At 44.7% G+C, this 27,607-nt stretch overlaps 1 protein-coding gene across 1 annotated transcript in view; it reads left to right on the forward strand.

Moving 5' to 3' along the window:
* The first annotated feature begins 214 nt into the window (after positions 1 to 214).
* Positions 215 to 27,607, forward strand: part of GLI2 (GLI family zinc finger 2) — a 519,949-nt gene continuing 492,556 nt past the window's right edge. Inside the window, exon 1 of the mRNA XM_033946106.1 lies at positions 215 to 595. The gene's annotated coding sequence lies outside the window, so the exon portion shown is untranslated. The remainder of the gene's footprint in view (positions 596 to 27,607) is intronic.

Here is a 27,607-nt window from a genome sequence, read left to right on the forward strand (position 1 = left end):
CTGCTGTGTTTTCATCTCAAACCTGAGGGGGAGGGGTGGTGGTGGTGGTGGGGTCCCCCCCCCCAAAAAAAAAGGATGGAGGATACGTGATCCCGTTTGAAAAGCCAGAACTAGTCCTGCCGAATTTCCCTCCGTCCTGCGTCTCTCTGACTTTCTCCCCCCCCCCCCCCTACTTCCCTCCATTCCTAGTATTTGAGAAAGACCAGCCCAGCTGGAAGAGCAAATGGTTCAACTCACTAGAGGGAGGCGGTGATGGGGGGAAGCGCAGGAGGAGGATTCGATTGAGAGCAGATCAATCAGTTTCGGCTCCGGAGATGATCTGATCTCAGTTAAGGACCCGCAGAAAGTTTGTTGGCGGGAGAAGGAAAGCGAAGTTGGACGCGCAAGGGCTGTGCATGCGACGCTAAAACTTCCCGGCCCGGATCCGGAGGATGGACGGGAGGAGGCGGGGGCTGAAGCGGTGAACGAGTCGAGCCGCGGCCGGGAGTCATGGGAGCCTCTCGGAGCAGCCCCCGATCTCCCTGACTTTCTGGCTGCTCCTCGGATCGAGCTGAAGTTGCGGATCGTCCCGCGTCCGCCTCGGATTCTCCAGCAGGTAAAACGTTTCTACATTTTGCGGCTGGGGTAGTTTATTGCTGTTGGGGGGGGGGGGGGCGTTACTTTATTGCTGGAACATTTTTGAACCGAGCCCGCGATTCGGGCGCCGAGAGCTCGGCAGTGCCTCCGGGTTGGTCTCCGCTTGGTGGCGCTGTCCCCGCAGGGCATTTCTCCGGCTCGGGAACGATATCATTCTAAAATAAAGAGCCCCCCCCCCCCCCCGAGGGTCGGTTAATGGGACTGTCCACGGCCTGGGAATGATAAGGCTGACTCGGCCACTGACTGGGGGCGCCCTAGGTGAAGTTTTGCTCTCAGTTAACTTTCAGGCCTCTAACCTCCCCTTTTGATTTTAGATCATTCATCTTAAAAAAAAAAAAAAATCATGCATAACTGCATAAATGCATAACTGAAATGTAAGTTTCAAAAATCTTTTACTCCCCAAAAAGAGGTGTTTGGAACCTGCCCATCTTCTGTGCAGAGAAAAGTATGAACTGATTATTCTTTGCCTTTATGTGGCTGTGCCTTCTCCCTCCCCCCCCTCTTAAACTACTGTCCTAGGCCACTGCCTAACCTGACTGATGGTTAAGCCTGTCTTTGGAGCTTCGCTATGTAAGAGGGTCAGGGCTTTGCTTAGCTATCATGTTCTGGCAGTGGGTCCAATTCAATGAACAGCAGCACCCCTGTCTGGATGGTGTTAAGAGTGCTGCTCAGGCAGTTGCCTAGGGTTGCCTCATCTCTAGTGATAGTGCTTCGTTTGACGGATCCCGAGGCTATGGGTTCCTCAGTATTGGGACTGGGTAAAACGTGGATCTTAACTGCGCACCCTTAAAAATATGCACAGTGATGGGGCTGAGCGGGATCCATGAGGTCCGTGGGAGTTAAACCCCCCCCCCCAAAAAAAAAAAACAAACAAACCCTAGGATCCCTGTGGCCGCTTTCTTTTTAAGACCACACGCTTTTAGTTCTTTGGTGTCCGGCAGATCCTCTTTTCTGTCGGTGTTGGGATTGCTGGTACTGAATACTGGAGGCTCACCTTAATTCTCCCTTTTGTTGTGCCCCCCCGGGTCCCAAATGCCTTTTCCCTGGAGGCCACGCGAATCCCGCCGAGCTAAAGCGGCCGCGACAAGTGGGGTCCGCAGAAATCTCCCGTTTTAACTCCCGCGGACCTCTTGGAACCTGCTCATTCCCCTCCCCCCCACCCGAGATGAGCAGATTTTTTTAAGGGCGTGCAGTTAAGATCTGTGGGGTCCACATTTTACCCAGTCCCCCCCCCACTCCCCCGTATTCAGGTAGGAGCACCCAACTCAGACTGCTATGAGGTGTTGCCACAGATCCTAACCGATAGCAGGGCTTTGGGTGACGTCCATTTGGCTATTACCTGCTTTAATGTGGCGTTCGCAAACTCGTTCCCGTTCTTGGCACCCGTGATGGGGCTTATTTTATGCGCACAATCGGTGGCTTTTATTTAGCGGTTATATAATCGTGAAAGTGAATGCTTAGCATGACTTCCCAAAAATCAGTATATCGTGCCTAGTTTGTCCCCGCCGATCCAGATGTGGGCTGCTGTGGTGGGACCTGCACTCTCACCCCAGTTGCTGCCGGCCGCTTTCTTTCCTACGGCTGACTTGGGGATAGAAGTAATCAACTTTTCAGACTGGGAGAGCCTCTGGTTGGATCCTAATCTTCCTGTTATTTAGGGCTCCTTTTACGAAGCGCGTTAGCGGCTTTATCGCACGCACTTTTTTTTTAGCGCGCGCTAACCCCCGCGCTAGCCGAAAAACTCCCGCCTGCTCAAGAAGAGGCGGTAGCGGCTAGCGCGGCCGGCAAATTAGCGCGTGCTTATTACGCACGTTAAACCGCTAACGCGGCTTCGTAAAAGTCGCCCTTTGCCTTGCTTCTCGGGGGTGCTTTTTGTGGCTTGGTCTTTTTGTCCGTATATATTGGGGGGGGAGGGGATCCGATGGTCTTTCAACGAGCCAATTTGCTTCGGAATGTGAATAATGCGTCGGCTCAACTCGATCCGGTGAGCAGAGACCCCGGGCGCCGACTCTGTGAAAGGTTTCAAAAGTAAGAGCAAAAACGGAGCTTTCCCAGGACTCGGTTGAGATTAGCCCCTAATCGGGCTGTTTCTGTTAATTCCTGCGAAACCTGGCTTTTTTTCCCCCAGACAAAGGGGATTACTGTACAGTACTTTTGCGATTTTTGCATGAACCCCCCCCCCCCTTATTTAGCCTCTCCCCAACCCCCCTCCATTTGTGTCCCTAGGAAAACTGCTTAGAAAACAAGCAAAAAAAAAAAAAAAAAAAGGCCAGTTAGCTAAAAGGAGAGCAGAAGAACTGCACCTTCTCCAAGAGATCTCAGGAAATTTGGGATTTGATTTTATTTTTTTTTCCCTTTAAGAATTACATCTCCACTCTTCCTAGAGAGCTGGGAAAAGGAGTTTTGGCCCTGGCCACAGAGACGGCGTGTAGGCAAAAGCCTTGCTGCTTGGAGACGGAGCTCCTGGTTCTGCTGGGTCCGAATGGACGTGCGTAGCCGGATTATCCCTCTTTATAGACGTTGGACTCTGGGGGGGGGGGGGGGGGAAGCGGAGGAATTCGCTTCAGTGAGAGCGTTTAAACAAACAGCGCGCTGGCATGTGCCGAAGGGGTTGGTGCCAAAAAAAAAAAAAAAAGAAGTAAATAAACCATGAAATCCAAAATATACAACAGTGAAAAGCGGTGGAATAGATTGATTTGTTCTAAAGGCTTTCCTGATTGCATCTGTTTGCTTTAGCTTCCTTATGTGAAGGGCTTGATTTTTGCTCTCTATTTACTGAAACCGATTTGTTTAACAATTAAGGGGGTTTCTGTGCACACACAGAAGATTCGGCTGCAGATGAAAACTGAATGGCACTTCTGCGGGTCTTAGGCGAGTACACTTCGGTCGTGTGGCAGACCAGGGAGAGAGCCCTGAGTGGGGTTTTCTGAAGGATCTCTTGTAAGTAATTCTAGGAGTGGCTTCTGAGGGGAATCGACTCTCAACGGAGACGAGAAGAAAGAGTTTGGGTCTGTCTCGGGAGCTCTTCTGTTTCTCGATGACTAGGAAATTAAATCCATTGCCATGCTGTGTCCAGCAGCTTCGTGCCTCCTTAGGCTTCCCTGGTCAGTACGCCTAGATGTGCTTTGAATGCAGGGATGCTTATCTGGGCCATCGAGTTTTCACCCCCCCCCCCAATATTACAACTGCTAAAATGTGGATCAGTTTGAAGAAGATGCAGCCTCCTTTTTGCTATGTGAGAATCTCATTTTTTTTTTCCTTCTGGGTCTATCTTTGAAGTGCATCTGAATAGACCGGGAAGTCTCTTGGGTCCTCCTCCCAGTGTGTCTGTCAGATGAATACCCCCTCCGCTGTGACATTAAGTCTTGAGTATTCAAACCCAGTCTTCTGTGGCACGGTCTAGAAAAGAGGCCGCCCGCTCGGGACCCACATCCTTTACAATAAGGGAATGGAAGGCCACCAGACAATTTTTTTTTTTTTTTTTTTAAAGGTTTCTGTTAAATTTTTAACCCTTTCAGGACCAAGGGACATATTTGTCCCATAACTTTAAAATCCTATCAGTTTTGATTGGGATAGTCTACAGTTCTAAATTTGATATGTATGGATTCCATAGGATACTGCCTTTATGTAAACAAACTGGTTCCGACATTCATTCATTAGCGTCGTTGCCAGATTGACGAGAAGATTCACTTGCCACACTGTCCATAAGCCAGAAGTGTGATTTTTTTAAATAAAAATAATGATATTTCACAAAAAAAATCAATTTTTTGGCATCTGCAAGCCCTTTTTACCATAAAAATGTCGTCAAAACCACAAAAATTGGCCTACGATCCTTATGGTCCTGAAAGGGTTAAAGCGAGAGGTTCCTCTGCAATCTCCCACAGAATAAGCCGCAGGAAAAGTTTGTTGAACAGAATCTGACCTTTCTTTTTCGCTGTTCTGGGGGGTTGCAAGGCCTAGGCTGAACTATTATCTGAGATCTTAAAACGTTTCTGTTGTGTTCCTAAAATATGTCGCCTTGATCTCTCTTTTTTTTTTCCCTGCTGCTGTTCAAAATTTGGGAAAGCAATCTTCCAAAAAAAAAAAAAAAAAAAAATTATTTTGGCTTAAACGTATCGAGCAAATAAATTAGTTTGCTGAACTAGTTAAGGCCAAGGTTTGTTAACAAGAGGCCACTTACTCTTGGAATGTTTTCTTATTATTTCTAATTTTTAGAGCATTTTTATTTCTTTTGGTCTAGGCCCGTGACTTCACTGTTTTCTTTCTGCCCAGTCGATGCTCCTGCCCCACTCTCATCTTTAATGTTCCTGTTTAAAGTCAACAATATATGACGAACCTCCACTATTACGACAGCAATACCTTATAGTAGACAAAGACAGCTATGATCAAAAGACCACTGTGTCAATAAATATCGTTCAAAGAATTAGAAATCTAAAAATTAGATATCTAAAAAATAGTGGAGCAAAAAAAAAAGAGACCTCAGATAATCAATTCGCTCTCCGTTTCAGAACACACAAGTTCTGTAATGGAGTATAACCCAGGGGTGCTTTTACTAATGGCCTCTTTTACAAAGCCGGGCTAGCAAATGCCGCGTGGCAACAGCCTTGAAGCCCTTTAAATCTCTATGGGCTTCGGGGCCGTTAGCGCAGCGCAGCTGCTAGCGCGCCTTTGTAAAAGAGGCCGTAAAGGTGTGCGCTAAACGATTACGCGTCCATTATAGTCCACTTTTCATTTAAATTTCCAAAATGTATCAAACGTACTCAATATTGACCAGAATACAGCCAGGTAACTATCTTCATAGTTGTCGTGGACGGTTAATCGCTGGCGTGCAAGAACGTTAGTCGCAACTCTGTCTTCTGAAAGGCAATAAGCCCAACCAAACACGAAGAAAAAGAAAAACATTAAAGCGTCAACCAAGCTGCGACAACCGTCCTTGACAACTATGAAGATAGCTACCTGGCTGTATTCTGGTCAATATTGAGTACCAAAGAACATAAGAAACGCCTTCGCCGGATCAGACCGAGGTCCATCTAGTCCAGTGATCCGCACCCGCGGCGGCCCATTTAAGTACTCCTTTTTGGAGACCCAGAATTACCGTATCCTTCAATATGATATGCAAGAAGGTGTGCATCCAACTTGCGCTTGAATCCCAGTACAGTAATCTCCACAACCTCCCCGGGGAGTGCATTCCAAGCACTCACCACCCGTTGCGTGAAACAGAACTTCCCGACATTTGCCCTGAACCTACTGCCACTCAGTTTCAGGCTATGACCTCTAGTCCGTGTCACATTTGAAAATGTTAGTAATGCTGTTTCTTGGTCCATTTTATCAAATCCTTTTAATATTTTAAAAGTCTCTTATCATATCCCCCCTCAGTCTTCTCTTCTCGAGAGTAAACAGTCCCAGTTTCCTGAGTCGATCTTTGTAATCCAAATGTTCCATCCCTTTGACAAGTTTCGTGGCTCGCCTCTGCACTCTCTCCAGCAGAGTTATATCTTTCTTAAGGTATGGAGACCAGTGTTGAACACAGTATTCTAAATGCGGTCTGACCATTGTTCTGTAAAGCGGCATTATGACCTCTTCCGATCTACTCGTAATCCCCTTCGAGTAGATCGGAAGAGGTCATAATGGACGTTTGATACATTTTGGAAATTACATTACATTATATTAGGGATTTCTAATTCCGCCTATACCTTGTAGTTCGAGGCGGATTACAAAAGAGCTGACTGGACATTTCCAGTGAAGATACAACTTTTTTTTTTTTTTTTTGGTTACAAAAGAGGAGAGATAGCTGGATAAATTCCGGAAGAACTTGCAAATTGGATAGTAAATTGACTGTACGTTACTGTGTGATATAACAAATAGATTACAGTTAGAGTACAAATAAGATTACGTTACATTTCAGGGATCTGTATACTTGGTTGGTGTTTTGGGGAGGAAGCGATTATCTAAGTGGAGGTTTTGGGGGAGAATTTATCTGGGAGGAGGGGGAAGGGGGGGTTAAGATATCTGGATGAATTTTTTGAAAAGCAGGGTTTTGATTTCTTTTCGGAATGTTTTGAGGTCGCCCGTTGCTGTCAGCAGGTTGGAGATGGAGTGGTTGAGTTTTGCTGCTTGCGTCGCTGGAAGGTTGTCAAACATCTTCTTGCGCCGAGTGCCTTTGAGTGGAGGGAAAGTGGAGTTCTTTTTTGAGCGACCAGCGACTGTTATGCTCCGTTACAGAACTTGTGTGTTCTGAAACGGCGAGCGAATTGGTTATCTGAGGTCTCTCTTTTTTTTTTTTTTTGCTCCACTACCTAATTTTTTTAGATTTCTAATTCTTTGAACGATATTTATTGACACGGTGGTCTTTTGATCATAGTTGTCTCTTTGTGTTAAAAAGGTATTGCTGTTTAAAGTCAACGGGAATTTGCTTTTCAACTCGCAGGAAGAAAGGGCACTGATGAGAGTTTCAATAAAGGGTGGCAGCCATCTTTAAAGTGCATTGCTAAAAAGGTTCTTCATTTATTTAGGATAGATTGGAGCTAAGGCAGGCCCGTACTTTGATTCAGTTTAGGAAAGGCTTGAAAACAGCCTGATTTGCGCGTCGATTTATGAGGGTATAGTAACATAGTAAATGACGGCAGATAAAGACCCGAATGGTCCATCCTGTCTGCCCAACCATACATGCTCCATAAATTAATCATTTAGTTTAAATGGCTCTTTTTCATAGACATTTCTGGGCTAGAAACCTAGAGCCCTGTCTGGTAGTGTGCTTAGGTTCTATGGACTGGAGTCTCCATCAAAGCTCACTCTAGCCCATCTTAACCATCCCAGCCATCGAAACCTTCCCCAGCCTATCCTCAACTGAATGTTCATATATGGGACACAGGCCGTGCAAGCCTGACCAGTACTGGCCTTAGTTCCTTCAGTGTATACCCATTATTTTCTGATTGGAGATCCATCTGAGATGGATCTTATCGAATACCTTTCTTTGAAAGCTGTAGGACCTGCATTTCTTGTTATGTAGTTTTTATGATGTTTTAAATTTGTGTTACTCTGTGGTTTTTTTTTTTTTTGGGGGGGGGGGTTTCTCCTCGGGTTTCCCCTCTCTCCCTGGCTTTTACCAGAGAGGCTTTGTTTGGTGATGGCTTCTTAATGTATTTGTTGTATTTTATTTCATTATGTATGTAACTTTGGATCCTGCTTAGCATTGTTGGATTAGCGGGATATAAATATTTTAAATAAGAACACATCTGTTCCTATAAATCTAAAAAAAAAATTATGTTGGCAGCACCTTGTATCCTCTTAATTCTGCACACAGGGCCTGAATTAGACATAGAGGGGCTGATTCTACACACGGCGACTAAATCGTCTGGCACCTAGAAAAATGGTGCTGGCCGCGTGTCAATCAAACTTGTGCGCCGTTTACAGAATCGTGGCTAGCAGGACTTACGTAAGAACCTGGGCACCTGAAATGTAGGCCAGGCTTTTAAGGGCTTATATTTCGGGCCACTTAGGCATTGGGCGCCGCTAAGTGCCATGCAATAGACACCTATCGCCCAGTTAACACCCTTTTTATGAAGCCGCGTTAGGCTTTTTTTATCGCTGGCCATAATGGTATTAGCTCCGACGCTCATAGGAATTCTGTGAGTGGTGAAGCTAATACCGCTGCAGCTGACAATTTTTTTTTTTTTTTTTTTTAAAAAGCCTAAAATGGCTTTGTAAAAGGGGGCCTAATTTTTTTTCCCCCAATTAGCGAGGTTATTAAGGGTATTTTGTCAATTAATAGGTTCTTTTACTAAAGTGCGCTAACCGATTTAGTGCGCCTTGGTAAAAGGACCCCTAAGTTAGGTGCCCTTTATAGAGTCAGCCCCAGGGGTACTCGGAAGGGGGCTCCAAAGTCTGCCTTCAGGCTGTGCTTCTTTCAAGGCAGTTGGCCTAGTTGCCACTCCAAGAATGGCCCTATCGGGGGGGGGGGGGTAAATGAATCCCAAGGGAGAAGATCTATTAAAAAAAAAAAAAATTATGTACTCTCTTCTTGGCTCAATAATGCACTGCTCAAAAGTGGTAAGTAATTCAAACAAAAGTAAGATAAACGCTGTAAAAAAAGAGCCCGAGAGCTGGTCTTGATGGGCGACTATAACGAGGGGCTGGATGGCCCCAGATTGGTCGCCCATGGAGAATCAGCTTATAGGTGATGGGAAGGGAAGGGGAGGGGTGGAGGAGGAGCTGGGCATGATGGGAGAAGGTGGAGCAATATGTGTCTCTGTGATTCAGGGTCTTTCCTGTTCACTGGAGGCAGCTTTGCAGGTAACGTGTTCCTTGCTCTCTTCTCTGTTTAATTCCCTGTTGAGCCTTTGCCCTTGCATACCTGTTAATAGTTTGCTGTCTCCATGTCTTCATTCATATGGGACGGGGTGGTTCGCGGGGCAGGAGTTGCTGCAGTTGCCACCATCTGCCTGTTGGTTTGTACCGGCCTCGGCTAGGCCTCGGGTGCTGCACGTGCCTGGGGCCTATGGATGAGCGCCGTTGGGGTTGTGGTAGCGTTTGTTGTGGCATTTGTGCGGTTGGCTGAGACTGTAGGGTTGTCAATTTCACCGAATTCTGCCTCCTCAACCTCTCCGTATTGCTTTGAGCTGCAGCGGTTTGGGATGAGATCTTGCTGTCTGTTGGGGTGCGGATTGCTTCGCGCTGTGGGTGGCCTGGTGCTGGCTTGAGGGCGGGAATTTGTGTAAATTATAAGTACGTTTACAACAGATGAAACACAATTGCTGGAAACCCGCCTCGTATGTTAGGTTTGAAAATGGGCGAGTAGCAATGATGCTTTGTCATCAGCCCCAGATCACTGTCTGAACTGTAAGATCGCCCTGTCTAACTGGATGGTACAACGATCACGGTCCTCTTTTACTAAGGTTCGCTCACCGATTAGCGCCTGCTAAATGTTAACGCCTGCATGTTAGTCTATGGACGCGTTAGCGTACGCTAATTCGATTAGCACCCCTTAGTAAAAGAGGGGGCATATTTTTACTTAGGGGAACATCTCTGTGAACCGTTATAACACTGAGGACGTCTGTGAAGCCGAGACTGGTAAAATGACTTTCTGTTGTGCAGGAGTTAAGTTTTGGAACTCCTTGGTGGCTGTGAAAAGGGCAGATTCAGAAAACTTCTTAAGACCCAGTCATTTGTAGATGCCTTTTTTTTTTTTTGCTGTTTCTGGTAAAGTTGATGAATTATCCACGATTTTTATTATCTAAACTAGGGGTGTCCAACCTTTTGGCTTCCCTGGGCCGCATTCTCTGAAAAAAATGTTTCTGGGGGCCGCACAAATGCGCAAACGCTGCAGCAAGACGGTAAACACCCGGGGGGCAGCAGAGGAAAACACTACATCGCCCTCGACCAGGGCCGCACAAAATACTTCACAGGGCCGCATGCGGCCCTTGGGCCGCAGGTTGGACCAGGGCTGTGGAGTCGGTAGATAAATGTTCCGACTCCGACTCCTCAGTTTTTTGTACTTCAGACTCCGACTCCGACTCCAAGTACCCGAAATTTACTCCGACTCCGACTCCACAGCACTGGTTAATTTTCAGATCGTTAAAATGGAATGTCAAGTTGAGAGAAATGAGCATTTTCGACACCACCTTCTTTTTGCTTTTAATCAAGGTTCTAAGGCCGCAGAAGCTGCTCGCAACATTTGTGCTGTGTATATAGTGGGTGCTATAGCTGAAAGAATCGCTCGTGATTGGTATGCCAAGTTCAAAAATGGAGTCGGTAGATAAATGTTCCGACTCCGACTCCTCAGTTTTTTGTACTTCTGACTCCGACTCCAGGTACCCGAAATTTCCTCCGACTCCGACTCCACAGCACTGGTTAATTTTCAGATCGTTAAAATGGAATGTCAAGTTGAGAGAAATGAGCATTTTCGACACCACCTTCTTCTTGCTTCTAATTAAGGTTCTAAGGCCGCAGAAGCTGCTCGCAACATTTGTGCTGTGTATATAGTGGGTGCTATAGCTGAAAGAATCGTTCGTGATTGGTATGCCAAGTTCAAAAATGGAGACGGTAGATAAATGTTCCGACTCCGACTCCTCAGTTTTTGGTACTTCAGACTCCGACTCCAGGTACCCGAAATTTCCTCCGACTCCACAGCCCTGAGTTAGACACCCCTGATCTAAACTATGGTATCTTTCTGAGGATTGTTTGCATGTTTATTTTATCATGTCTATTTTATTATGCATTTGTTTTATCATGTGTCTATTTTAAATACTACTAGCTGATGCCCCGGTGTTGCACGGGTATTTAATTATAGCAATAACACTGTAAATGGATTCAAATAAAGATACTTTATAGTGGTGAATGAAATTATTTTTTTACAGCTTAATAAAAAGTACAATATTCAAATTATAATGTGAAATATTTGACAAAATGAATACAATACAACTAACGCAAAACGTGATTATAAACAACATTTTTAGTTTCACCTCCTGGAGCAAGAACATATAAATTCTTGGGTGAACCCACCCTTGAGCAAGCAACATAGAGTTGTGGGCTGCGAGACCCCCAGAACATATCACCCCAGGTAGTGAGGGATCTGCATACCAAGTTTCGTTCAAATCGGTCAAGCCATTTTAGATTTACTGTGAGAATGGCAGCTGTTTACTTTTTTTCCATTGACATGAATGGGTGAAATCAGATTTTCTGTTTCTAGCTCCGCCCACGTGTGCAGGTGGGCCGCGAGACCCCCAGAACATATCACCCCAGGTAGTGAGGGATCAGCATACCAAGTTTCGTTCAAATCGGTCAAGCCGGTTTTGCGTGATCGCGGCACATACACACACACACACATACACACACACACACATACATACCTCCGATTTTATATATATATAGATAGGGCTCATAATCGAAAGTGAAAAACGTCCAAAAACCGGCCTAAGTTGGCACTTGGATGAACATTGTCAAAATCCGTCCAAGTGCCGATAATAAAACCGGGTTTTGGACTAATTTATAAACGACCTAGGCCTTCACAGTGCCGCTGAACGACCAGAGCTAAACGAGGCGTTTCAAGAGGAGTGCCGAGGGCGGGAATTGGGCGGGACGTGGGCCGGCTTAGACTTAGTCGTACTGCATGTATATCCGAACGTTTTACAACACAGCATAGATGAAACTTGGACGTTGTGACTTAGGCCATTTAAAACATGGTCTAAGTCACAAAACCCACCTAAAGTCACCAGAGAAGTACTGCAAACACAGAGTACAGACCCCCACACACTACCTCAGTGATCACCGACCCCTCCTCCCATAAAAATCGTAATCACAACTTTAAAATTCTGCCTCCAGAACATCAGCACCTGGCAGCCTGGCATAGGAAAGCATAGTCGCACTGCACAGAGGCGTCTTAAGTGGTCTTGGGGGTGGGTTAGGGACCCATGGAGAGGAGGATCTATGCCCATAAGCCACTGTAATGACTGCATTGATGGTGAAACATATGCACTCCCCTAAAAAAAAACCCAAACCCTCCTGCAGCCATGAGGGCTATTGGGGTGGTAGATAGGTGAGTCTAGGAGATTCTGGAGGTGGTTTGGGGGGCTCACCATTACCTATAAGGGAGCTGTAGTTAAATGATTACGTGGCATCCTTTTTGTGAAGTTCACAGCAGTGCCCTGTAAGGTAGCCCACTGTTTAGGTGCCCTGTCAATCACTTTGCAGACCCCTCCCACGTCCAAAATGTCTGTTTCTAGGTGTTTTGGACTTGGATGAAAAGTTGGACGAAAATGTGGTATAAAGAGGGACGATTTAGCGATATGGACAATCATATATGGATGTATAGATAGATGATTTTCGAAAACTATTATTTTTGGACATATTTTTCAAAAATGTGTCCTATGCTGTTTTATACTTTGGACGACTTGCGACTTAGACGCAAATAGACTTAGACGTTCCTTTCAATTATGCCCCTCCACGTATGTAAATTATGTAAACCACTTAGTTTTAAATGGTATATAAATTTTTAAAATTAATCCTATATAATAAAACGCTAGACGCGCATGCGCACTAAGACCTGCGTGATCTGTAATCCCTGATCTGTGAGATGTAGGTCCGTGGCATTGCAGGAGTGCGCATGCGCGCCTACGGTTCTTTCTTCGTCGTCGTCGTCTTCGCTCCTCCCACCCGATCGCCTCCAGAAGTTCGCTCCGCTCCTCCAACACCTGAAGGCCCCGAGACCAAGTCGGCAAACGAGCTGCTCCTTTGCCGGCTGCTGCCACTCATGCTGAGGAGCGCGGTGTACAGGTGCTGAATGGCGGCGGCTCCGGGGCTTCTCCTCCCGCACAGGCCTCTCCGCCAAAGATGCTCGAAGCACAGTGCGGCGCTGTGTGGGAAACCGAGTACCACGCTCGACACCGACCAGTCGCGCGAAGCTGCGGCGGCCTTCCTCCCCAGGTTCCATACAAAGCAGGCTGAGCAGCACAACATTCAATAGGATTAGTGATATGAAAAGATGAGCAGACAAGAACAGAGACTGAGAAAAAGAGAAGGCATAAAGGAGTAGACAATTGCAGTTAGCTTCAAAATTAAAGGCAATTATTAAATAACAACACTTTGAAGTAGCTCCCTACTGCTGGACAGGGGGAGCAGGAAGAGGTGCTGATGGACAGGAGGGGTGGAAGGAAGGGAGGCCTACTGCTGGACAGGGGGACCAGGAAGAAGTGCTGATGGACAGGGGGGGGTGGAAGGAAGGGAGGCCTACTGCTGGATAGGGGGAGCAGGAAGAGGTGCTGATGGACAGGGGGGGGTGGAAGGAAGGGAGGCCTACTGCTGGACAGGGGGAGCAGAAAGAGGTGCTGATGCACAGGGGGGAGGCAAAACAAAGGGAGAATGGCTGCTGCTGGATAAGGGGAGCAGTGAAGGGGTGGTGGTGGACACAGGGGAGGTAAAAGGAAGGAAGAATGGACAGGGGGAGCACGCAAGGGGTGGTTGTGGACAGCCAAGGAAAAAGAAAACGGCTAAGGAGAGAGAGAGAGAAAGAAATAAAGACAGACATATACACACATATTCTAGCACCCGTTAATGTAACGGGCTATAAAGCTAGTAATAAATAAATAAATAAATAAATGTTCATTCTCATGATTTCATTCTCATGATTTCAAGGGCACTTGAATAGATCAAATGCAAAGCAGGAGTAGCGTAATGGTTAGTGCATGGGATAAGAACCTGGGTTCAGTTCCCACTGCAGCTCCTTGTGACTTTGGGCAAGTCACTTAACCCTCTATTGCCTCGGGTACAAAAACTTGGATTGTGAGCCCTCTAGGGGCAGAAAAAGGTCCTGCATGTAATAAAAATATGAACTGCTTTGTTGTACCCCAGAAAGGTGGTGTATCAAAGACCCTTTACAAACCTCTCCAACATTGCAGATTTTCAGATAGCTATGTGTATGTTTATTACATTACATTACATTACATTAATGGCTTATATTCCGCCTGTACCTTGCAGTTCTAAGCGGATTACATCAAAAAGATAACTGGACATTTCCAGGAAGAGAAATACAATTAAAGGCGTAAGGTCTAAAACAATTTTGAAGTAAGGATGCTAAGAGGGGGCAAGAGGGGAAAAGGAAGGGGTTAGGACATTTGGGTGTATTTCTTGAATAGTACAGTCTTGATTTCTTTGCGGAAAGCCTTGAGGTCAGTTGAAGCTGTCAGTAGGTTGGTGATGGTGGGGTCCAATTTAGCTGCATGTGTTGCTAGTAAGTTGTCATACATCTTTTTGCGTTTAGTTCCTTTAAAAGGGGGGTAGGAGAAAGGGGATTGGGTTCTCCTCTGTCTGGTTGAGTGGTTCCTGTTTAGACGGTTGTTTAGGTGGGTGGGTGCCGTTCCGTTTAATGTTTTGAATAATATGCAGTATAATTTTGAATTGGATGCAGGCTTGTATTGGAAGCCAGTGTGGATCTAGGAAGGCGTTGGTGATGTGGTCAAATTTTCCAAGGGAATAGATCATTCTGAGGGCAGTGTTCTGCACGGTCTGTAGTTGTTTTATTAAGTAGGTGGGACAAGGAAGGTAGAGGATATTGCAATAATCCATTAGACTTAGGACTAGGTATTGGACTATGAGTCTGAATTGTGTATGTGTGTGTGGGGGTGGGGGGGTGGAGGACAACATTTAACGGAGAAGAATAGTGAACTAGAAGGAGCGAAAATACCTATTCCATCAGAGATAAAAATATTGGGTTGCTGGATTGATGCCAGATTATCTATGGAAATTCATTTGAATATGATAGTAAGAAAGGTCTTTTTTAATCTTAAGTTGATTAGACAAATAAATAAATTCCTGAAACTGGATCATGTGTTGAAAATTATGCAAGCTTTGATATGATTCCGTCTGGATTACGTAAATACTATATTATACTTTTGGGTTTGTTCCATAGATTGCAAGTTTTGCAGAATGTAACTGTAAAAATGATATGGAGGAGAAATAAGATGAACATGTGGAAATGAATTTTACCTTTTCATGTGTAGGAGTAAAACTATGGAATGGCCTTCTTGGCCAAATTCGGAAATGTGATAGGAGTTCATTCAGGAAACTGCTGAAGACACAACTATTGGTTAATGCGTTTCTTTGAGCATTTGATCTATTGTAAGGATTGAATCTTTCTGCTTTTGTCTGTTCTGACCTGTTTCAATATTTTATGGACGTAACTTTTTTGTAAACCGTTTTGGAATAAAACGGTATAGAAATTTTAAAAATAAATAAATAAACACTGTATTTAATCAGAGCTTATTGACTGCCATTAAGGGCAAGAATAGAATTTAAAGGTTTAATATTTGTCTTATATGGAATGGCACCAAGCTATTTATCACATTTTTGTGTGCTATACATTCCCAGACGAAGTTTATACATTGGGTCTGAAATTTGCTTGAGTGTTCCAATTTTATCAGAGATATCGTTGATAACAGTGGTCTCAAACTCGGGGGCCACATGCAGCCCATCAGGTACTATTTTGAGGCCCTTGGTATGTTTATCATAATCACAAAAGTGAAATAAAACAGTTTCCTGATCATATGTCTCTTTAGATATAAATTACAATATTATTATTAAGACTTACCTCCTCTTTTATAAAGGTGCGCTAAGCTTTTTAGCGCGCGTTAAACGCTAATGCGTGCATATTATCCTATGGATGCATTAGCGGTTAGTGCACATGCTGATTTAGTGTGCGCTAAATCTACGCTAAAACACGTGGAGGGGCATAATCGAAAGGAACGTCTAAGTCCGTTTTTGTCCAAGTTGCAAGTCGTCCAAAGTAAAAAAAAAATAGCTTAGGACACATTTGCAAAAATTACGTCCAAATTTTTTTTCGTTTTGAAAATCGTCAAACTATAGTTCCTGCCGATCTGATCGTCCAAGCTGCTAAATAGTCCATCTTTATACCACATTTTCGTCCAATTTTTCGTCCAAGTCAAAAACGCCTAGAACAAGCCCTGTTGGACGTGGGAGGGGTCTGCAAAGTGATGGACTGAACACCCAGACATGGCACCTAAATAGTGGGGTACCTTACAGAGCACTGCTGTGAACTTCACATAAAGGGTGCCATGTCTTCATATCACTACAGCTCCCTTATAGGGCATGGTGAGCCCCCCCAAACCACCTCCAGAATCCCCTAGACCCAGTTATCTACCACCCCAATAGCCCTTATGGCTGCAGGAGTCACTTATATGCTAGTAAAGAAGGGTTTTGGGGGTCTATAGGGGAGTGCACATGTTTCATTATCAATGCAGTGATTACAGGGGCTTATGGGCATGGGTCCACCTCTCTATGGGTCCCTAACCCACCCCCAAGACGATTTAAGATGCCTCTGTGCAGCATGACTAGGCTTTCCTATGCCAGGCTGCCAGGTGATGATATTCTGGAGGTACAATTTTCAAGTTGTGATTAATATTTTTATGGGAGGGGGTCGGTGATCACTGGGGTAGTGTGAGGGGGTCTGCATTATGTGTTTGCAGTGCTTATCTGGTGACTTTAGGTGGGTTTTTGTGACTTAGACCATGTTTTAAATAGTCTAAGTCACAACGTCCAAGTTCCGTCGATCCTGTGCTGCATAACTTTCAGTTATACATGCAGTACGACTAAGTCTAAGCCTGCCCACTTCCCGCCAAAATCCCGCCCTCGACACTCCTCCTGAAACGCCCCGTTTAGCTCTGGTCGTTTAGTGGCACTATGAAGGCCTAGGTCGTTTAGAAATACGTCCAGTACCCGGTTTGATTATCGGCACTTGGATGTCTTTCGTTTATGATCGTCCAAGTGCCGACTTAGGCCGGTTTTTGGACGTTTTTCTCTTTCAATTATGAGCCCCTTAGCGTGCCTTTGTAAAAGAGGGCCTAATCCAAAAGGAAAGATTTATAAACTATAGAGAGTTTTACCTCATGCAAAATTGCCATTTCTTTAATAAGACATTAACTATTTTTTTCTGAGGCCCTCCAAGGACCAAAATGTGGCCCTGCAAAGGGTTTGAGTTGGAGACCACTGGTTTACAATCTACAAGGCATAAAACAATTATGGGTTAGGGTCCTCTTTTATGAAATGCGCTACTTAAGCAACTTCTGATTTCACCCTATAATTTCTTTTTTTAATTTTAACTTAGGGCTCCTTTTACTAAGGTGCGCTAGCGGTTTTTTCGTGTGCTAGAATGCCGCGCGTGCTAAACGCTAACGCCTCCATAGAGCTTGCGTTAGCATTTTTCGTTTAGCGCGCGCTGAAAACGCTAGCGCATCTTAGTAAAAGGAGCCCTTAATTTTACAAGGGATCTCTTCTTCAGACAAAACAGATAGAAAACAATACACGAAACTCAATATAGCAAAAACGATAAAGCAAAAACAGCTTAAATCTTTCTTAGATCACAATTGTGAGGGGGGGGGGGAGTGAAGAACAGCTCAATAAAGAAGGCAAACTAAAATTAGGCAAAAGCTTAACAGCCATCCTATAATCTTTCTAGACAATTGAAAAAACATGGCTCTTTCAAAAATATTGAAGTTAGAATAGCTATGATGAAGTTTTCAGAGTAAACGCTAATGTTTTATTCTGTGATCCGCCTTAAACTAAAAGGTGACGTGGAACAGAAACCCAAATGTTAATGTTAATAGTTCATGTAGTTTGCGGTGTCTTCTTTGTAGAGATATCGGCCCCTTTTCAGTAAGAATTTTCTCCAACAGGATTACATTAAAAACCATAACTAATTTACATTGTCTCCAATGTTTTGGGCTGAAATTTCAGTCTGTTGGGGGGGGGGGGGGAGCTTAGCTCATCTGGCCTTTTGAAGTTAGTTGGTTGACAGCTTACCGAAAGTCTGAAAAATACACAGGACGCTTTAAACCTTTTGTGTTCGATAAGTTTGTTGGCAGGCTGTGATGCGTCTAACACGGATTAGTGGATTCAGTAGGCTTATGATATAATAGAGAGAATGTATGTCAATGTGCATTAGGTCATAGTCTTCCCTGCATGACGAGTTGCCTACTCCGTGTTTCTCAACTCGGTCCTGGAGTACCCCCTTGCCAGTCAGGTTTTTTTAGACTATCCACGATGAATATGCATTAACTTCATTTGCATGCACGGCCTCCATTATATGTACATTTCTTTCATGCGTATTCATTGTGGACATCCTGAAAACCTGACTGGCAAGGGGGCACTCCAGGATGTCCTATACTAGCATGGCCCTGGTTCAGTGCAGGTTTGCCGTTGTACATTTATGCTCAGTTCTTACTGGTTTACCTCCATGGAGCTCTCGTGTAGCCACGTGCGAACCTTTACCTCCGAAAGCAGAGTCCTCCTCCCAGGCACATAGAATGACTGAAGGGGAGCCAGGGTTGATCCAGTAAGTAGGTAGATTGCGTGGGGGGGGGAGGGGGCAGGTGCCTATAGTTTACCTATAGTGCCTAATATTCTTGGCCTTTTTAAATTTTATTTTATTTTTTTGTATTTGTAAGTTTCAAAATAATACATTGAAGATAAACTCTTGTATAGCTTACATGGACAATCTTTCTTCTTTTATGTATGCGTTGAGTTCATGGATGTATAGCTGTTCTGTGACACGCCATACCTACTACACATGCGATATCTACCTTTGCTCTCTTTGGTTCAAGTTTATTAATTTTAATATACCGACCATCGATTTACAATCTTAAAAGTGAAAGGTTAAAAATAAATTATTATAAGGGGAGGGAAGTATGAACATTAAATGGAGAAATTACAGGTACGAATGTGAGCTTGAGGGTGAAGGGGGAGGGAAAGTTAGTAATTACATCATTAAAAAAACAAATTAAAAGGAGAGGAAGAGAGGGGGAGGATATAACATCAGGAAAGGGGATTGCTTCTTAAAAGCGGTTCGTATTTAGTTTGCTAGCTGTTGGAGAAGAAATATTTAAATGGTGTGGTATGCGTCTTGGAATAAAAACGTTTTAGTTTAATCTTGAATTTGTCGAGTGAACTTTCAAGGCGGAGTAGAGGTGGCATGACGTTTCATAAAGTAGGAGCTACAACGGAGAAATTTGTTTTTCTAGTGTAATAAATTCTTTGATGGAAGGTATGGTCAGTAGATTCTGATCGGCCGATCTAAGAGTCCGGGAAGGGCAAAAAGGGATGATGAGTTTATCTTTCCGTAATTGTGAGTCTCCTCCCTCATCATGGCTCCTTGTACAACTCTTGCCACCCACAAAGACAGGCCTGTCGGCCATTATTTATACCCTTGAAATCTATGGTTGTCCTGATCATTACGTTGCCAACTGGCTCCAGATTTGCCCGATTTGTGATTTATGCAGGTCCAATTTTTAAAAAAAATTTTTTAAAAATTCTTTATTTATATATTTTCATGTACAAGAATACATCTCTTGCTACAGAAACACAGGAAAGAAAAAAGATTTTAACAATAAGAAATCAGCCATTTAGGTATATCAGTCCTTTCTTAGACCACAATTACAGAGGCAATCAAGTACTCAATGGAGATATAATTTAAGAAAATATTTTGAGGAAAAAGCCTAATGTGTTAGTTGCAAATTTAATAATAAACCCTTCATTAGCAATCCTTTATGATCTTTTTGCCATCCAGAAATTCCTTCAAGTGATCCGGAGGAAAGAAAGTATATTTGATTCCCAGATACTTAACCAGACATTTACAAGGATATACGAAAAGAAAAGTGACACCCAATTTAATTCTATCCTGCCTCAAAGAAAGAAATTCTTTCCTACTCTCCTGTGTTGTCTTGGAGACATCTGGATATATCCAAATTTTATGCCCCCAAATAACTTTTGAGAGATTTTTTTAAAAGAATAGTTTTATCAGAAAAGAAGAACATAAGAGTCGCCTCCGCTGAGGCAGACCATAGGTCCATCTTGTTCAGCGGTCCGCACCCGCGGCGGCCCATCAGGCCTATTGCCTGAAACAGTGGTCCCTGACTAATTTTATAATTTACCTCTACCTCCATTCTTATCTGTAGCCTTCTATCCCTTTGTCCTCCAAGTACCTATCCAAAGCTTCTTTGAAGCCCTGTAGCTTACTACATCCTCTGGCAGCGCATTCCATGTATCCACCACCCTCTGTGTGAAGAAGAAGTTCCTGGCGTTTGATTTAAACCTCTCCCCTTTCAATTTCTCTGAGTGCCCCCTTGTACATGTGGTTCCCCTTAATTTGAAAAGTCTGTCCCTGTCTCTTTTTTCTATGCCCTTCATGATCTTGAAGGTTTCTATCATGTCTCCTCTAAGTCTCCGCTTTTCCAGGGAGAAAAGCCCCAACTTTTTCAGTCTGTCAGTATATGAGAGGTCCTCCATGCCCTTTATTAGTTTAGTTGCTCTATTAGTTTAGTTTAGTTGCTCTATTAGAAGAAGAAAAAAAAGAATAGTTTTAATATCATATTAACATCATATTCAAAGGCATGTCCAATTTTTTTTAAAGTGCATATTTAGGCTGATCCTTTATTAAGGTAGGTATTTTCCTTAATACCCCATTTTATCAAGCTGCGCTTGCGGGGTTAGCGCGCGCGACTTTTAATCACACGCTAACCCCCGCACTGGCCAAAAAACTACCGCCTGCTCAAGGCAGGCGTTAGCGGCTAGCGCGGCCGGCGGTTCAACGCGTGATATTACACACGTTAAACCGCTAGCGCGGCTTGATAAAAGGAGCCCTTAGAATTAAGGCTCTCTTTTACTAAGGTGCGCTAACTGATTAGCGTGCGTTAACGAGTGCATGTTAGCGTTTAGCGTGCGCTAATTCGATTAGCGTGCGCTAATCAGTTAGTGCACCTTAGTAAAAGAGGGGGTGAATGACAGTTGCAGCATCGGGGGGGAAAATTCATCAAGGGGCGCTAACTAATTTAGCGCGCACTAAGGCCCGGATTCTCTAAATGGCGCTATTTTTTTAGGCACTGGTAGGTGTCCAAACTCAGTAAAAACCGCCGTTGAAATGAATTGCGCCTCAATAGGTGCTTTAAGCCGCCTGATGTCACTGTGGACGTGGCTATGGCCGGAAGCAGTGTTAGGTGGCTTAAAGCGCCTACGGAGGATTGATTTGCATCATAGGCAGGCGCCGGAAATGTAGGCAACCGCTTTTAAGGCAGCTGCCGACAACGGTACCGGTTACAGAATCGGGGCCCAAATGCTAAGAATGCCCTTTTAATGAATTCCCCTCTCAGGCCTAGATTCTCAAAAAGTCGCGTTAAAAACTGATGGGCCTCTGTCGCAGCCGTTATAGTAACGATTTTTAAAAAAGCAAGCCATTCTCCAAAAAACACTCATGCAAATGAGGTTGGCGGAGAGTAGCGAAGATTCACTAAATTTGCATGTTCACATTTGCTGGTAGGAGGAGGGGGCCTTAGGCGTCTGGGTCAATCAGAGCCTTAGGTTCCTTTCTGGTGCACCCAGGGAGGGGCCTAAGGCTCTGATTGGCCTAGATTCTTAAGGCCCTTCCCATAGGAGGGGCCTTAAACAACTTGCACTGGGGAGGGGAAGGCCCACCATTTTGAAGAGGGGGGGCCTGCTGGCTGGAGGGAGTAAAGATTCCTCTGGCCAGCCATCTAAGTAAGGTAAAGGGATCGTTGAAGGCACTTGTATAGGGGGGGGGGGAGGTTGCGTGGCAGTGGGAGAGAGTGGGCATCTTACTAGAGGCATTCACAAATGAAAGTTTGCAAAATGGCTGACAAAAACGAGATAAGTTGGTAGTTCACACCTTTACCTATGTAAATAGTCATGTGTCTTCTGTTGGCTTTTTTTTTCATGTTTAAATAGGTAACTTGTGCACCCATTTTTGACTACATTCCTGCATGCATTTTAGAACAAGGGCTGTTTCAACAGATCCTGTTTAAAAAAAAGGCACACTGGTTGAACCTACAGACTCAGCCTCAAACCCATGCTGCTGCTCCTTGTGACCCTGAGCAAATCACTTAATCTCCCCATTGCTCCAGGTACATTAGATAGACTGTGAGCCCACCAGGACAGAGAAAATGCTTGAGTACCTAAATAAATTCATGTAAACTATTCTGAGCACCCCTGGGAGAGCAATATAGAAAACTGAATAAATGAATAGTGTGAAAAGTTTCAGCCTCTGATAACCAGAGCTGGTATTGTGACATCATCATGCCTCATTCCACCAATGCCTAAGAGCCAACCTCATCAGTGATGTCACAGTGGCTTTCATTATACTATACTTAGCTCGCTTTTGCTACATTTTGATTTCTAGAGTGGCGCAGTGGTTAAAGCCTGAGCAAATCACTTAATCCCCCCATTGTTCCAGGTACATTAGATAGATTGTGAGCCCAACGGGACAGACAGGGAAAAGTGCTTGAGTACCTGCTTAAATTCATGTAAAACCGTTCTGGGCTTCCTTGGGAGAACAGTATAGAAAATTGAAAAAAATAAATAATTAGACTGTACACATTGTGACCTGGACCTATCGGTTCTGATTTTCTACTTTCTATCTAAAATGGGGTGACACGCCTACAAATCCCTGCATGCAATGGGGTAGATCCTGGACTGGATCAACCGTGTTTAGGTGAATCTGGAGCCAACTGGCAGTCCTAGAACTGTATCGTCCTTTTTTTCCTTCCTTCCTGCGTTTATTTGCTCTTAACAGTTTGTTCTTTCCCTTAGGTTTTCCGACCTGTGAGAAAAACAGGGAACGATATATTTTGTATAATACTTTTCTGTCGTTATGACTGTAGTCCAATACCAGTCCTTGCAGGCTCACAGACGCTAGAATACCTCACATGTTTTGACAGGATGTTTTCATTTATGGCTTAGGCCCGGGGCAAGCATTGACAGAACATGTTTTTACACTGCTCCTAGATCCCCCCTTATGGAAAAAAAAAAATCTCATGATAACTTTTGGAAAATTACCCAGCAAGTAAGTGAAATATTATTAAAGGATTTGAGTTAAATCTGTTAGTCTTAAGCAGTACAGTCAGGACTATTTGAAGTTAAATTTCCAAAATGTGACGATTTTTAAAGGTGCAGTCATCCCTGGATTTTCAGAAGGCGTTCGACAAGGTTCCCACCTGAACGACTACTTCGGAAAATTGCAAGCCATGGAATCGAGGGTGAAATACTCATGTGGATTAAAAACTGGCTGGAGCATAGGAAACGGAGAATGTGGGTAAATGGACAATACTCGGACTGGAAGAGCATCAACAGTGGGGTGCCGCAGGGTTCGGTGCTTGGACCTGTGCTCTTCAACATCTTTATAAATGATCTGGACGTTGGTATGATGAGTGAGGTGATTAAATTTGCGGACGATACGAAGTTATTCAGAGTAGTGAAGACACAGGAGGATTGTGAAGATCTACAAAGTGACATAATCAAGCTCGAGAAATGGGCATCGACATGGCAAATGAGGTTCAACGTGGATAAGTGCAAAGTGATGCATGTCGGTAACAAAAAGATCATGCACGAATCAGGCTTCGTCCAAGGCAAGACAAATCATGGGCTGCATACGAAGGGGTTTCGTCAGTCGTAAGGCGGAAGTCATTATGCCATTGTATAGATCCATGGTGAGGCCCCACCTGGAATACTGTGTGCAATTCTGGAGGCCGCATTATCGCAAGGATGTGCTGAGACTGGAGTCGGTGCAAAGAATGGCCACCCGGATGGTCTCGGGACTCAAGGATCTTTCATACGAAAAACGGCTTGACAAATTACAGCTATACTCGCTCGAGGAGCGCAGAGAGAGGGGGGACATGATCGAGACGTTCAAGTATCTTACGGGCCGCATCGAGGCGGAGGAAGATATCTTCTTTTTCAAGGGTCCCACGACAACAAGAGGGCATCCGTTGAAAATCAGGGGCGGGAAACTACGAGGTGACACCAGGAAATTCTTTTTCACTGAAAGAGTGGTTGATCGCTGGAATAGTCTTCCACTACAGGTGATTGAGGCCAGCAGCGTGCCTGATTTTAAGGCCAAATGGGATCGGCACATGGGATCTATTCACAGGGCAAAGGTAGGGGAGGGACATTAAGGTGGGCAGACTAGATGGGCCGTGGGCCCTTATCTGCCGTCTATTTCTATGTTTCTATGAATACAGGATGTCCGGGGCGGTACTTGGAGAGACCTCCCAGGAAAGAGACTTGGGAGTTCTGATCGACAAGTCGATGAAGCCGTCTGCACAATGCGTTGCGGGGGCAAAAAGGGCAAACAGAATGCTAGGAATGATAAAGAAGGGGATCATGAACAGATCGGAGGAGGTTGTCATGCCGCTGTACCGGGCCATGGTGCGCCCTCACCTGGAGTACTGCGTCCATGAAGAAGGACATGGTACTACTCGAAAGGGTCCAGAGAAGAACGACTAAAATGGTCAAGGAGCTGGAGGAGTTGCCGTACAGTGAGAGATTGGAGAAACTGGGCCTCTTCTCCCTTGAAAAGAAGAGACTGAGAGGAGACATGATCGAAACATTCAAAATACTGAAGGGAATAGACTTAGTAGATAAAGACAGGTTGTTCACCCTCTCCAAGGTAGGGAGAATGAGAGGGCACTCCTAAAGTTAAAAGGGGATCGATTCCGCACAAACGTAAGGAAGTTCTTCTTCACCCAGAGAGTGGTGGAGAGCTGGAACGCTCTTCCGGAGTCTGTTGTAGGAGAAAACACCCTCCAGGGTTTCAAGACTAAGCTGGACAAGTTCCTGCTAAACTGGGACGTACACAGGTGAGGCTGGACTCGTTTTAGAGCACTGGCCTTTGACCCGGGGGCCGCCGCGTGAGCGGACTGCTGGGCGCCATGGACCACTGGTCTGACCCAGCAGCGGCAATTCTTATGTTCTCATGTTATCCCAAATAGAGGTCAGTTCTATAACTGGGCTGCTTTATTAATTCTGTGCCTGGAAGGTTATCACACACTGAATATTCGGTGACCCGTCAAATGCGCGCAGGAAAATCGCGCGCCAACAATTGCACCTCGACATTTGCACGCAAGGCAAATGTGCACACTGAATGGGGAGGGGGGGGGGTGACCTGACCCGACCCGACAATTTTGTATTTTTGAGGGTTACAAAGGAACCCTTTTTTTGGAGGGAGGGGGGACCCCCTCCCCCCCATTACACTTAAAAACTTAAAACATTCACTTGCTTTTTGATATAGCCTTCAATCTATAACTCTACTCCTCACTGCTAGCCAGCAGATTAACCATCCCCCTAACTGTATCCCTTCCCTGGCATCCTGTTTGTCTGTTTAGATTGTAAGCTCTTTTGATCAGGGACTCTCTTTCATGATTCTGTACAGCACTCTAGAAATAATTAATAATAATAATAATAATAATAATAGTAGTAGTAGAAAGTGCCTGTAAGCAATTTGATTCTCATTTCTTGCCTAAACTATGGAATCAGTCCCCTATGAAAGCTGTGAAAATTTTTCTCTTTACATGAAAAGGACTGCAAATGAGATTTTGATTTTTGATCTATATCAGTGTTCTTCAACCTTTTTACACCTAAGGACCGGCAGAAATAAAAGAATTATTTTGTGGACCGGCATCGATCTGCAGACCGGCGGTTGAAGAACACTGGGCTAAATCGTGGGCCAGACCCTGCCCATCTCTACCCAATCTCCACCCCAGACCCTGCCCCCATAGTCCTTATTGTAGCGCTATTTTTTTCCATTCATTTTTCACATATACACACAATATAATCTTATTAACAACGCATCGGTCGTACCGCGGACCGGCAGTTGAAGAGCACAGTTTTGGGTCTGATGCACATGCCGGCCCTGTGGACAGGCAGGAAATTTCTGTGGACCGGCACCGGTCCATGGTCCGGTGGTTGAAGAACACTGATCTATATTATGTATGTTGATCTGTAACCTATTCTGTGCTCTTCTGGGAGATGGGCTTAAAAATAGAATGAATGAATGGATGAATAAGTTAAGAACATAAGAAGCGCCATCTCCGGATCAGACCTTTGGTCCATTAAGTCTGGTGATCCGCACACGTGGAACCCTGCCCAGTGTATACCAGGCGTAATTTTAGTCACCCATATCCCTCTATGCCTCTCGTAAGGAGATGTGCATCCAGTTTGCTTTTGAATCCTAGGACGGTCGATTCTGCAATAACCTCCTCTGGGAGAGCATTCCAGAGAACTTCCTGATATTTGTCCTGGACTTGTCCCCCCTCAGCTTCAGTCCATGTCCTCTTGTCCGTGTCACATTGGACATTGTAAATAACTTTTTTTTCCTGTTCTTTTTTGTCGATTCCTTTCAGTATTTTGAAGGTCTCGATCATATCCCCTCGCAGTCTCCTTTTCTCAAAGGAGAACAATCCCAGTCTCTTAAGTCGATCCTCGTATTCCAGTTTCTCAATCCCTTTTACTAGTTTCGTTGCTCGTCTCTGCACCCTCTCCAGCAGTTTTATATCCTTCTTTAGGTTGGGAGACCAATGTTGGACGCAGTATTCCAAGTGGGGTCTGACCATTGCTCTATAAAGTAGCATTATGACCCTCTCCGATCTACTCGTGATTCCCTTCTTTATCATGCCCAACATTCTATTTGCTTTCTTTGCTGCCGCCGCACATTGTGCCGACGGTTTCAGGGTCCTATCAGTACACCCAGGTCCTTTTCTTGTTCGCTCTTACCCAGAGTTGCACCTGACATTCTATACTCGTATTCCTTATTCTTACTGCCTAAATGCATTACTTTGCATTTCTCCACGTTGAACTTCATCTGCCATTTCTCCGCCCATTTCTCTGACACAAGTCGCTCTCGAGTTCCTCGCTATCCTCCTGCGATTTGATTGCCCGGCATAGCGTTGTGTCGTCTGCAAACTTGATGATCTCACTGGATGCTCCTTCTTCTAGGTCATTAATATAAATATTAAATAAGATCAGCCCAAATACCGAGACCTGGGGCACACCGCTAGTCACTTTCTCCCAGTCGGAGAACTTCCCATTTATGCCCACTCTCTGCTTTCTGTTCTCCAGCCATTTGCCTATCCATCTTAGTATATCTCCCTCTATTGCATGGCTTTGTAGTTTCCTGAGAAGTCTTTTGTGTGGAACTTTGTCAAACGCTTTCTGGAAGTCTAAGTATATTATGTTGGGTGCCAGCATTTCACCAGGTTTTGGCAAGCCTACGGCCTGGCACCCCAAATAAGACACACAATCCATGCAAACCTAGGCCCTCTTTTGCTAAGGTGCACTAACTGATTAGCGCGCGCCAATCGATTTTAGCACGCGCCAAATGCTAACACGTGCATGTTAGTCTGTGAACGCATCGGTGATTTAGAGCGCGCTAATTCGATTCGCGCACCTTAGCAAAAGAGGGGGCTAGTATTATCCTCGCGTGCCATTTAGTGAAGTCCGTCATGACAAGACAAAAGCACGACGGACAAAGCTGCGCCGACAATAGAGAGCAGACAATTGCGTGCAGGACTCCAGCACGCCACCGTAAAAGTTTATTTTAAAAAGCTCCGACGGGGGGGGGGAACCCCCCACTTTACTTAATAATGTTCATGCTGCCGTTGAGGGTGTGAGGGGGTGTAACCCCCCA

Source organism: Geotrypetes seraphini, chromosome 5, assembly GCF_902459505.1.
Source record: "Geotrypetes seraphini chromosome 5, aGeoSer1.1, whole genome shotgun sequence".
Lineage (NCBI taxonomy): Eukaryota > Metazoa > Chordata > Amphibia > Gymnophiona > Dermophiidae > Geotrypetes > Geotrypetes seraphini.